Source organism: Thrips palmi, unplaced genomic scaffold (genome assembly GCF_012932325.1).
Source record: "Thrips palmi isolate BJ-2018 unplaced genomic scaffold, TpBJ-2018v1 HiC_scaffold_7, whole genome shotgun sequence".
NCBI classification, from domain to species: Eukaryota; Metazoa; Arthropoda; class Insecta; order Thysanoptera; family Thripidae; genus Thrips; species Thrips palmi.
The window spans coordinates 9,020,845-9,033,815 of NW_023144634.1; the positions used below are offsets into that span (position 1 = coordinate 9,020,845).

The following is a 12,971-nucleotide window of genomic DNA, read 5'->3' on the forward strand; positions in this document are numbered from 1 at the left end:
CTGCCAAGAACTTATCATTGTTGCGGTGTGTTGCCGTGTCCTGCCCGTGCCCGCCGTGCCAGCGAGGCCGCGCCGGCCGCGCCGCTTAGGCAATGTTCTGCCAGTCTCGCCAATATTGGAACTGCGCTGGTAGTGTCGCCTGCTCGGCCGCTCGGCCCTACGGTGCAGTGGCCGTCGACGTACTCGCTATATTTAGCAGTCAGTCGGTCGCGCGCTGTGCGGCCAGCAGACTGATTCCGAGAGTCGTTTTCGTCGCCCTGTCTCTCTTGCACTCCTGTACTGGTGCGAAAGACTCGCGTTACCTACAACAGTGTGGCGTGAATTTGGCAGGCAGTTCGGCAGTTTCGGCCTCTCCTCCCACGCACACGCGAATTCGCGACGTTAGGTTTCGGCTTTCGGAAACCTGTCCTGACGTCCCAGGCCTTATTCGCCGGGCTAGCCGGTGCTCTTTGAGTGGTCGCGGTGCTTGCCAAACTTTGACGAGCTGGCTGCCAGCCCGGCCCCCGGCCACGCGGCCACGCCAGCACCGGGACATGGCCAACACGAACGTGGCCAACATGAACATGGCCCTGTTTGCTTATTGCGCTCCGTTCGGCCCGGCCTGGGCGGCCTGGTCCTTGTTCCCCCTTTACGTCGCATTGTGCGCCGTGTGACACACACACGCACCTTCGTGGCTAGTGTGTGTGTGTGTGTCCGTGTGTGTGGTTCCTGCCCGCGGCTTATCACGGGGCGGGGCGAAGGTGAGTGACCCTGCGTCCGCGTGTGTGTCACGCGCGAGACCACCGCTCTGTCTCTCTCGCACTCATGGGGTGGGTGCAAGAGAGACGTGCCGTGAGTGCGAGAGGGACAGGCCTTGCCCTTGCCGTCCTTCCTGTCGTGTGGCTGCTCCGTGGCTCCGACGCTCCGCTCCGCCGAGGGCTTCGCGACCTCCCTCTTGGACCTCTTTCTCCGCGCCTGCTGCGCCGTGCTGTGCTTTGTGTAGACAAGATCTCCATTTCCAGTGGCCTCCGCCCGGCGGCCCGGCACTGCCCGTACCGCGCGTGTGTTCCGTGCCTGCATCTCCGCCGGGCTCCGGGTCCTGCGCTGCGCTGTATTTGTTGTTGTTTTTTTTTTTAGTGTGTCGGCGGAGACGGATGTCGTGGTGGCGCCCGGTGCGGCGGCCTCCCAGCAGCGAAATAACGTCGTGCGCGGAATCGCTTTTTGCGTTAATTAATTTTGTTGTTGTTGTTTTTGCTGCTTGCAGGTCTAGGTGCTTCGGAGGTGAGTGTCTCGCCCGACCGGGACGGAGCAAGCAGGCAAGCAGGCAGCACCCAAGGGCAAGTCGGACGGAAACCGCTAGTTAGCTCGGCGAATTTCCATCACCAAACGGCCTAAACGGCACACTCACGCAAGGGTACTGCTCTCGGGACGAGACGAGGTGTTTGTTTTCTTTCAAAGATTCCCGTTTTAAGGGTGGAGCGGTCTCGGGGAGCGCCGGGCGGGTAGGCAAGCCCGTAACACGCGGCTGCGCGGCAGGCGGGCCTACCCTCGCGGCGTTCTCCTCCGCTGCTCCTTTGTTGCATTTGCACTCTCTGTCGGTGTCGCTCCGGGACAAAGGTGTGTGTGTCTGTGTGCGCGCGCGTGCGCTTTGTCCTGTCTCGCCCCGCGCTCCGGTTAGCGCGCCCCGCCCCGCCCCGCCCCGCCCCGCCCCGCCCCGCCGTCGGGACGCTTACTCACCTCCCGGCCTTGGATCCGCCATGGTCAAGCCGCCCCGGCCGTTGCCGCCAGCGGGTCGCTACCGCTGCCACCGCTACCGCTGCACTGCCGCCGCGATGACGTTACGATTCGCGCGCGGACGCGTGCAGGACACGGCCGGCACGGCTATCAGCCCAACAAGGCCGTCTTTGTCCCGGTGCTCGCGGTGCTGCGACACGTGTCGAGTCTTTCTGCTACGCTGCCACGAACGGCCGGGTCGCAATGCGTTTCGGCCACGGGCAAACAAAAAGAGAACCCCAAGACGTTGAGATAACAAATGAACCAAAAGGAAGGCGGTGCGAACGCCAGAAGACTGTTCCGCTTTGCGTGAGTCTTCCGCTAGCTACGAGAGTGAGGGATCCTCACAGGAAGAACAGCCCAACAGCTTGGTCGAATGTTCTTGCTCTAGAATGTCCGTATTTTATTTTTCATGTTTTTGGTCGTCTGTGGTTCGCAGTGGCGTGTACAGCCATGGCGGTGAATGATTGAACGTAGGGCGAGGCGTTGACAGCAGCAACAACAACAACAACATTGGATTTGGTTGTTGTTGTTTGCGGGGACTTGAACGCGCTTGACGTGTGTGTCCGGACGTGTCCGAGGGGCGTTATTACCGCCCAGAGCGGTTCTTTCTCTCTTTCTCTGTGGATGGCGCCCGGGCCGCGGGGCCCTGCGGTGTGCCGGTCGATGGTAGTTTTGCGTATTGCCTGTTCTGCCTGCTGCGGTTTCGGCGCGCAGGGTCCGCGCGTTGGGCGCCCCGCCGCCTCGGCGCCGCAGCAAACCGCGAGCCCAACGGGTGCGAGAGAGACAGAGCGACGAAAGCGACTCTCGGAATCCGTCCGCCGGGTCGTGCGTTCGTGAACTTTCGCGCACGCGTCCCATCTCGGCGTGATTCGATCCCATCCCGTCCAGGAGAGGAGTCGGCAGATTGGCTCGGTAGGCAATGCAGGCGATGGCCGGGGCGATGAGGCGACGAGCAGCAATCAGTCTGCGCGGAGAGTCCCGGTGCGGGGAAACCCTGGCCGGCGTGGCCGCGGGGCCCTCGACGAGCGCGTCACCGCGGCCGAGGAAGGGCAGACAGGGCGTCGCGGCCGAGGCCAATGAGTCATCGGCAAGGACGACGGCGCGCGAGGCGAGGTGCCCGCCAGGGTGACTCCCGGTGACCCAGTGACTGCCTCTGCGCCGGCACTGGTAGGCGGCAGGCGTTCCCGGTGACATACCCGGTGACTTCCTCCGAGCCGCTCTCAGTCGACTTCCGGTCCGACGTCGGCGTGACTCGCTGCCCCCTCCACTGGAAAGTCCCTTCCCTACTTACACACGCAAAGTGTTGGCGCCTCGCACGCGGGGGGCGGCGCGGCGCGGCGCCGTGTGTGGATCTTCCGGTCGACTTTCACGCGGGGCTCGGCTCGGCTCGGCCCCGTGGGGCCCTCCGCCGTGGCCCGGCTGCGCCGCGCAGGTAGACCCACTCCGAGAGTCGTCTTCGTCGCTGCGTCTCTCTCGCACCCATACGGGGCGCCCCACGAGTGCGAGAGAGACGACGACGACTCTGCTGCGCGGTGCGCGATGCGCGGTGAGTCGGCACCGAGTCCGGGATCCGCGCGAGGCGAGGCGAGGCGTTCGCAGCACGCACGGCGGCGGAGGTCCGGGACGGCCGTCCCGGAGCCTCGCCCGGAGCTTCCCCGGAGCTTCCCCGGAGCCAGCTCCACTCCAGCCGGCTGCCGGATGTCCCGCCATTGTGGGGCACTGCACTGCCAGGACTGCCAGGCACTGCCTTCCGTCAACAAGCAGCCGCCGCGTCGTCGGCGACGCCCTCCGCCCTCCTGAATAAGGCCCTCGGCGAGCCGCCCCGCGCGCTGTTTTGAAAATGCAAAATGCCAAAATGCGCGACGGGCTGAGGACGCTAACGGTAAATGCGCATTGATTTTCCGTTTCCGCTCTCCGGCCCACTTTGTCATGCGGCTGTCGTGACGACACGGCGGACGTGCCGAGCTCGGTCGAGCTGGGGGAGATTCCGGCCGCGGGGATTGCCCCCCCCCCCCCCACCCTCACGCACAGCGTGCCACTTGCGGCGCGTGCCGGCGAGGGATTTGGCGCGAAATGCTTTGCCGCGGTCCTTTTCCAATCTTCGGCGCGGCCCGGTGCGTGGGACGACGGCGGTCTGCAGACTGAGAGTCGTTTTCGTCGCTCTGTCTCTCTCGCACTCGAGGAGCGGTCCGGACGGTGCGGGAGAGACAGAGACTCTCGGAGTGTGGCGGCTCGCGTGCGACCCGACCCGTTACTGGACCGCGCGTAAGTGGAAGGCGCGGCGTTTGCCGGCCTCGAATCGGAGCGTCGCTCTGTCTCTCTCGCACCTGCACGGGACGCGCCGTGAGTGCGAGTGAGACGGCACGAGCCCGCAGACTCCGGGCCGCGGGACACAATGGCGGCCGCCGCGAAACCCGGCCAGCTCGGCGCCCGGGGTCACCGCTGGAGCGGCTGGAGCGACTCCAGCAGACGGGTCGCTCTGTCTCTCTCGCTCCTCCGCGGGGCGCCGCCTGAGTGCGAGAGAGACGGAGAAGGGCTCTCGGTGTGCGGGCGGGCCGGTCCGGTGTCTCGCAACGGCTGTCCTGCTGTTACGGTTCTCTTGTTTTCGTAGTTCGTAGGGATCCCACGGCCCGCCATGGCGCGCAGGCCAAGCGGTGTCGAGTGGAGCGGAGCTGCGACGGCCTTGGGCTGCGGGCTGGGCGTCACCACCTCCCCCGCGGATTGGTCGGCGTCCTGCGTTCACTCCTCGCTGCGGCCGCGCTCGGCCGTGCAAGCCTTCCATTAGCTGGCCCTTTCATAGTCCCTCCCAGGACCCTTCAGGTGGCCGGCCTGTTTGGCGAAGCGAGTCGAGGAGGAAGCGCTTCAAAGAGTGCCCGCTGCCTGGATGGCCCGGCCGGACCAAAGAGTGCACTTTTTTGTGCCGCCGCGGTTTTTCTTCGGCGAGTCGAACCTTGATGCGTCCTGCCGGCCGCGCCGCGCCTCTGCTAGGCTTCGGTGCTTCGGGGCGGTGGCCGATTTAAACACGCTGCGTGGCGCTGGCTGCGGTTGGCGGGCCGCCAACCGCACCACGTGTGTGTGTGTGTGCCTGTGAGTGTGTTTGTTATGTGCGCCTGTGTGTGAGTCGTCCGCGCCCCCACAGCGTTTTGTGCGCCTTTTTAATGGCTTTCTGAGGGATCGCTCATCAACACACCATCACCGCCGCCGACGCGCTCGACAACAAGAAGGCCCTGCCATGCTGTTGCAGCCCTGTTTGCTCTCGGTGAGCAAGCAATTTGCAGCCTGCCGAGGCTGCCGAGCGCCGAGCGCACTTGTAAAATCGCTCGTCTCCCCGCCGAATCGGCTGATTGCATTTCCACCTGGGGCTGATTGCACTTGGTGATCGCCGAGGCGAACCGAACGCGCTTCCAGCAGTGTGGGCGCGCTGCCGCAGACTGTTGCCGCCGCTCTTGCTCGCGGTTTTGAATTTTCCCGCCAAAAGTGGCGGTGGCGATGCCGGTACCGTAATGGCTTGTGTAACGCGAGGTAACGAAGCGTACTTTGTATCAGCCTGGCGGCCTCGCGGCCCGTGGGGAGGGGAGGGCGTGCAAGTGTTTAAAACACGCTGGCCCCTCTGGACGCGATTCGCGCATACAAGCGCGCGCGCGCACACACACACACACACACACACACACTCGTGGAAGCTTTCCTCGCGAGGGCACCCCAGTGGAACGCCCCTGCGAGTGGTCCTGCGGGCCGAAAGGCCGAAACCAGTGGCCCTCCGCGGCCGGCATGATAATTGGGCTGTGCACGGTGTGGTGTTGCACGCGCGGTACGCGCGGTGCAGGCGTAAACGCATTATAAAATGATTGCGGGATTACATGTGTGTCTGTCTGTCTGTCCGTCCGTTGCCCAATCAATCCCGTCACGTCTCTCGACTGCAGTCATCGGCGCTGCTGTGCTGCGAATAGTGGAGTCGGGGTTCATCTTCGCGTGCGAATAGCGCCGCTGCTGCTGGGCACACCCACCGCCGCCGTCACCGCCGGGCTTTCTCTACGCAGCCTGATTCCGAGAGTCTTTTTCGTCGCCGTGTCTCTGTCGCGCTCGTGGGGCGCCCCGCATCGGTGCGACAGAGACGGAGCGACGAGGGCGACTCTCGGAATCGGTCTACTGGCCGCGCGACACCCTCGCACCTTTTGCGGTGGGTCGCGGCGCTGCGGCGCGCTGCAGTGACTTCCTTATTACGCGTCCCTTCCGGCGGGGCGGGGCGGGGCGGGCGGGGCGGGGCGGGCGACGCATCCGCGGCGACGCGTCGCCGTCGCGACGCTGGCGTGGAGGCGTGCCGACGGTGTGGCGGCTCGTGACGCGGTCGGATTGAACGAGCGCCGCCTGCAGAGCAAAGCGACTCGTCGCTCTGTCTCTCTCGCACCCCTTTACGGACGTCGAGCGCCCCGTGAGTGCGAGAGAGACAGAGCGACGCTGCTGCAGCTTGTTTGCGGCTCTTTTGCCCGAGGCCCCGAGTCCCTCGACGACGCGCCTTGACTTTTTTGTTGTTGCCAAAGAGGAAGCGTCGTCGTCATATCGGCTCGCGGGCGGCGTCGGCGTCGTCGTCGGCGGCGAGGACTTTGTTGACGAAGGACGGGGAAACCTTAATTTTGGGTAATTGCTCAAGGGAAAAAATTGTTTTTGAGGAGCCGTGCGTTCATCCCGCAGCTGTCAACCAGCTGCTGCGTCGGGGCCAAAGCGGCTGCCGACTACGTCACTCGGCTGATCAGCTGGGACCAGTTTGTGTGTGTGTGTGTGTGTACTTGGTGCTCAAGGTCATCTCGCGCTGGTCCCTTTGACAGCGACAGTGCGGGCAGAGGGCCTAGCGGCCCGCGGGGCGCTGGCAAGGGGAGGGGGAAGGGCCCGCCGCCAACTTTACAGTGTGCTGCGGGCTCCTTCCCAATTGTGATTATTGTGTCGCTCTGTCTCTGTCGCACCCCTTTCCAATCCGGAGCTGCCGATCTGTGTGGCACACTGTGTGGCACACCGGCGCAGCGGACTGATTCCGAGTGTCTCAATGGGAAGGACGTCGCGGAGGCGGCCCGGCCGGCCGGCCAACCCAGGGCGCGCAGTAAAAGTGCTTCCTGGTCATGTCGACGGTCGCGGGGAGGAAAGCGGAGTGAGGGACCGCGACGGCCGGCGGCGTGGAGCGGCGCGGAGGCGGAGGCCGAGAGACATTGCCCTGGCGGCACGGCGGCAGCATTGACCTCGATACATCGCCAAGCCACCTCGATTCATCGACAAGTCGCGGCAGGCCCCGCCCAGGCCCAGGCCCGCCAGGTAACCGCTCCGCCGCGAACCAGTGTACGTGCGAAAAGCGCCGGCGGGGCTCTACCTCCAGCCGACCGGCTCTGTCTCTCTCGCACCACTGCGGGACGCCCCGTGAGTGCGAGAGGGACAGACTGGACCGACCCTGACGCGATAACCGCCGCGACGGCGACGGGACGGGGCGCGTTGCTGGCGTGTTGCCGCGTGGCTGCGCGCTGCGCCGCTAGGATGGATTGAATCCAGAGTCCGTCGACACTTTGCCACGCCGCGCCACGCCCCGCCGCCACACCGCAAGGTCGCCGCGCCGCCACGCAGCGGTTGGGCAAGTCCCCGTTCCGCCCTTGTGGGGCAGCGGCCGTGGGGCTGGGCTGCTCCAGGAGGACTCCAGGAGGGCTCTGTTCCAGGAGGACTCTGCTCCCGGACTCTGTTCCAGGAGGATTCTGCTCCAGGAGGACTCTGTTCCAGGAGGACTCTGCTCCAGCGGAACGAACAGTCGTTCAGTCCTCCTGTTGTGACCTTCTCTTTGGCTCACAGTCGACGCGGGTGGGTGGCGGGTTGCTGAAAAGAGCGTCCCAAAGTGACTGCCTCCAGGCTGACGCGCTGGCGCACGGAGAGGCTCGAAACCGCGGGCGGGCGGGCCCTACCCGCGATGTCGCAATGCCATGCAAGCCGTCGGGCGGCACGCGGCCCTCGCCCAAAAGTAGTTATTTGGGTAATGGAAGCGCTCCACGATTGAGGGGGCCTCACTCAATCGTTGACCCGCGGGCGCGTCTCGCCCTGTCCCTGTCGCACTCGCGGGCCGTCTCTTCGGGGTGCGAGAGAGACGGAGCGACGAAACGAACCCCGCTCCGAACCGGGCGGCAGGATTCAGCAGTCGGGTTTTGCCTTGCCGGCCCCTTTCCACGGCCGCGGCCAATTTTCTGCACGTGGGCGGCTTGACTTTGTTGTGTCTGCCGGCGGGGAGGGGCGGGGCGTGCTAGCGGTTTTTGTACACAGTGACCCGATAAGGCAGTCCCGGCACGGCGCGGCACGGCGCTGTTCCCACGGCAGTGGGCCGTATGGTATCGCGTAGCGGTGCGCGCGCACGCGAGGCCTGCAGACTGATTCCGAGAGTCGTTCTCGTCGCTCTGTCTCTCTCCCGCCTACACGGGACGCCCCACGAGTGCGAGAGAGGCAGAGCGACGGGAACGACCCGCGGTCTGGCGGCGTGGCCCAAGCCATTGTCTCTCGGAAGGAACAGGCCGACAGGCGCGAGGCACACGCGCCGCTCCCAGAGTAGCGGTGTATCAGTGACGAAAGCACTCTCCGTCTCCGCGCGACAAGTATCGCTTTCTGGCTGCCACTGCCCACGCTCTGTCTCTCTCGCACCCCTGCGGCACACACTGCGAGTGCGAGAGAGACAGAGCGATGCCAGGCTGCCGGCCCAGACACACAAGCAGGGCGAAAGTGCTGCGAGGGTGGCTGCGCCTACGCCGTGCTGCCGGCCAGACGGTTATCTCGGAAGAGCAGGACGCGCTTGCTGGAGGCTGTCTCTCTCGCACTCACGGGGCCCTCCGCAAAGGTGCGAGAGAGACAGACGAATGGACGCCGTGCTGCGCCGTCGTGCTCTCGTTTGCCTTGTTCCAGCCACTGCACTGGACTCCAGGTGGCTCCTGGAATCGCTCCTGGAATCGCTGCCGGGGGCCCCTCCTTGCGCTCGGGCCCCGAGGGGCTTGGCTGGGGCTGTCGGGCTGTCGCTTAGGCGTTCAAGGATTTTCGCGAGGCTGCTTTCCGATGCCTGCAGCCTTTGCTTGCCCCTCCCCCTTCCCCTCCTTCTTGGCGGTCACGACGATGCGATCCCCCCCCTCCCCCTCCCCCGCCGGGCGATTGGGCGGCAATGGCCCATTACACGGCCGTTACTTTGATTGCGACCGGCAGCAGCAGGACAGAGGCAGACTGATCCCGCGCGGCTGTCCCTCTCTCTCGCACCCACGCGGGACGCCGCATGAGTGCCAGAGAGAGACAGAGCGATGACAGCGGAATCAGTCGGCGTCCGGCAACGGAGAGGCTGGAAGTGAGGACTGGGAATGAGGTGAGGCGTGTGAGTGCGCTGCGACGCTCCCGGACACTTTTATCCGTATCGTCGCTCTGTCTCTCCCGCACCTCCACGCGACGCGCCTTGGGGGCGAGAAGGACGGACAGGACGACAACGAAACAGTAAGTGCTCTGCATCTGCCTGCAGCCCGAGGCGGTCGGATCTGGAAAGCGAGTCCTGTCTGCGCGTCGTCGCGGGCGTCGCGTGAGCGAGTCAGTCCCTCCGCTCGCCCCGCCGCCCCGCTGGGCCTCTTTGTTTTGGTTCAAGTTTTCACGTGACTGCCGCGGGCGGCCGCGGGGCGCTCAGGGCGCTCAGGGCGCAGGCGGCGGAGCGCGCGGCTTTTGTTCAAGTTCAAGTTGTTGTCCGAGACGCTCGCCGAGACGCCCAGCCATCCAGCCGGGGCGCCGCCGAGGCACAGCGAGGCGCGGCTCAACTTTCGGTCATCACGGAATGGAACTCGTTGGCGCCTCGGTCGCCCTCGGCATCAACTTTGGCATTTTATGCTAATCTCCTCTTGAACCTCTCCAGCCGCTGCGTCGCTGGAGCGCGGTGCAGAGCAGCGCGGAGAACGGGGAGCGAACGCGGGGGCGGCGATGGCGAAACCGAGAGAGGAACCTCTCTATAACTTCCTGTGCGAGAGAGAGAGAGAGCAGCAGCAGCAGCATCGCTGTTCGTAGCATCCTTTGCTGCATTTTATTATTTTCTCCCAGCAGGTTCGCGTGGCCGCTCTGATAAGCGATATTCTGCTCTGTGCGTTATTGAGCTGAACGTTCACGTGTGTGTGTGTTTTGTGTGTGTGTGTGTGTGTGTGTGTGTGTGTGTTGTGTGTGTGTGTGTGTGCGCGCGTGGCAGGAACGCTACTGTTCCTTAATGGCTGCGAGCATACCTGGCGCGTGCTTTTCGAGGCAAAGCAGCGGCTCGCGGGCGAGAAAAGAGCGATCCTGGTTCGCGCGCGCCGCCGGCTCGACCGGCCCGGAAGTGGCCGGAAGTGGGAGGAGGAAGGCCGACGATCTCGGCCACCGTTGTTTCCGTTATTTGAGAAAAACAGCGCCGAGTCTGCCGAAGCCCGAAGCCGAGCACCGTGGGATTCGGCAGTGATGCAGTCACTCCCCGCAAAGCAAGGCCATGGCGCCTGGAGGGTAGGCAATCCGGACGCAGCCCTGCGCGACGGGACGGCCTACCCTGCCGCTGTAAGGCGCTTCGGGGCTGGAAGTTACCTACAGTTCGACCTATTTGCTTTTGGCGGTGCTCGCGGGGGATGGTTAGCCAGACGTCTGATGTTGTTCTGTCTCTCTCGCACCCGAGAGTGAGAGGGGGGGCACCCTGCGTCACGGCCCAGTCCCCGCCAATAGAATGCACCCCGCTTCCGCCTGGTTTTATTCAGACGAGCAACAATCAAGATTCTAGAGGCGCTTTCTTTGTCTTGACTCTCACTTTCTTTCGGGTTTTGTCGCCTTGCGAACGCGCGCGGTTTTAGAGGGGGGTTTTAGAGGGGCCCGGCCAGGCACGTGCGGCTGACGTGCCCCGCCGTTTTCCGCTCCCGACTTGACTTGGCACATATTGTCCCGTCCGAGGCTGGGAGTGGGACTAGTGGGACCTTGCACCGGGCGGACGCGAGGCTAGGCGACTCGGCGCGAGGCTAGACAAATGAAGAGGGACGCTGCGACGCGACGCGCACTAGTTCCGCCGCCGGCCTCAGCGAGTGCCTCGCCGTGCCTCGCCTCGGCGAGAGCCTCACCCACCGGAACAGTGTCCTGCCTGCCGAGTGTCTAGCCTGTCGACGAGGCGAAGGCAGTCACTGCAAAAAGGAATGACTTCGTTCCACTGGGAGGCCCCTCTCATTGGTGTACGGGGGCGGATCCAGAGACGCGTTCAGGGAGGGTCGCTAAAGCTGCCTGCCTACAGGGGCAAAGGGCGACTTTTTGCCGACCCGCGCCTGTTGGTGTAGGTCCTAACGCTGACGGACGAGCTGACGGGGGTTCCCCTACACTGTGGGAGGCCCTTGCAGCGGAGCCCCTTGTTTTTAGTGCACCCAATTGATGCTGCCGTCGAGGAGCCAGAGCGTCCCAGTAAAACCCCTTAATACAATTTGCCCAAGTGGCCGAGTGGCCAGCCGAAAGCCTGGAGAGGGGGGGCACGCCGCGATATTAGGACGTAGGAGAGCCATGTGGGCCTGACCGTTCCGTTCGTGCCCCGCTGCCTGCCGGCTGGCGGGCGCCCAAGCGTGCCCCGGGCCGAAAACTGCGACGCGCGTGCCGCGTGGCCTTTACAGTGTGCGCGTGCGCGGGGAAAGCACCGCGGCGCGACGTTTCATCGGAATTGGGTTCAGCGAGTCGGCGACGGCCTGCCCCGCCATGTAGCAGTGGCGGAGCCAGAGGGGGGGGCGCAAAGCAGAAGCACTTTTTGGCTAGTTACAGGGGCGATTGCACGTGAAAATGTTGAGATGGTTACCCCTTGCTGCAGTGCTGCAGTGCAGTGCAGGCGCGCTGGCCCGCTGGCAGGCGCTGCCAGGTGAGGCCAACCGAACCGTCCTGATGATCCGATTAGCATCCTCTTTCTCCCTCGGCTCGGTCGGCTCGGCTCGGCTCGGCTCGGCCGGCATCCGGTTTCGGTTCCGGTTTCGGTACCGTCCGGTGCTCCACTGGAAACTCGATTCGCCGGCCGATCGCCGCGGCGTGCGCATTGTCTGTCGGACGCACCCGAGGAGAACACCGGCACCCTATTTCTCAGTGTGCCCGCTCCTAGCCCCCTTAAGGGAGGCCGGGCGCTACAGCTCTGCCCAAACTCTGTTCTGACGACGCGCTTGGCGCCTCCTCTGTTGCAGGCACACTGCAATCGCCCGGCTTGGCGACGCTCGGCATCCACGGCGCCTTGCAGTGCCCCTCCCCTCCGCGTTGATGCGGACGTCCCGCCGGTCCCGCCGGTCTCGACCACTGCAAGGGCCGCCCTCTCTTCGGCGGCGAGGTGAGGCGCCATTCCCTGTCGATCCTCTCAATCCCATGGGTCGATGCTTGACCCGCGCATTCACCAGCTTCGTTTGCTTATTTTGCCTTTCCTGTTTCGTCCTTCCTTTCCAAACCCTATGTTTTCACTCACCTTGATCCCCTTCGCCCCTTTTTCTGTCTCTCTCGCACCTGCACGGGACGCCCCATGAGTGCGAGAGAGACAGGGCGACTGTCGGAATCAGTCTGCAGGCCGTGCAGGCCGTGCTGGCCGTGCTCGCCGTGCTGGCCGTGCGGTGCAGCCTCGCCAGTCACTTGGCCCACCACACTGCGGCACGACGGCGGCGCTCCCCGGCGTCACGTTGGAGACCGTCAACAACGTAAACAACAGCCACCGGCGCCGGCGCTTCTTTTCTGGGTCACGTGGAACGTGGAATTGGTTTTTGTGTTGTTTCGGCCCGCGCCTCCCCGTCGCCCTGTTTACCGGAGGTTTAATTCGGTTTCTCGTTACATTTTCGCTCCGCGTTTGTTGAGGAACCTTGTTATTTTTGTCTCGCCGTTGTTTTGTGATCGTGGGAATAAACACGCGGCGATCGCGAAAAAGGGGGCGTGGGTGGTAAGAGGGGGGGAGGGCCCGCAGCAGACTGCAGGGTGATTCCGAACAGTCGGCCTGCCTCTCTCGCACCCCTGCGGGACGCCCCATGAGTGCGAGAGAGACAGAGAGGCCCGCCACTCGGAATCAGTCTGCTGGTGTTTGCGTAGGGAAATATGTTTGCCCCCACACCTGGCCCTGGCGGTGCGACGCGATGCGAGCATCGAAAGTTGTTCGTCGGCGTGCCGCTGAGGGCTGGAGCGGGCTGCAACGCTGTCGGCGTCTCGTCCGCACGCCCCGCCCCGCCCCGCCCCGCCTC

At 64.6% G+C, this 12,971-nt stretch overlaps 1 long non-coding RNA gene across 1 annotated transcript in view; it reads left to right on the forward strand.

Annotated features, from left to right (window-relative positions):
* Positions 1–12,971, forward strand: part of LOC117652563 — a 44,607-nt gene that overhangs the window by 23,831 nt on the left and 7,805 nt on the right. Inside the window, exons 2-3 of the long non-coding RNA XR_004588170.1 lie at positions 1,244–1,260; positions 11,943–12,082. This is a non-coding gene — a long non-coding RNA (uncharacterized LOC117652563). The remainder of the gene's footprint in view (positions 1–1,243; positions 1,261–11,942; positions 12,083–12,971) is intronic.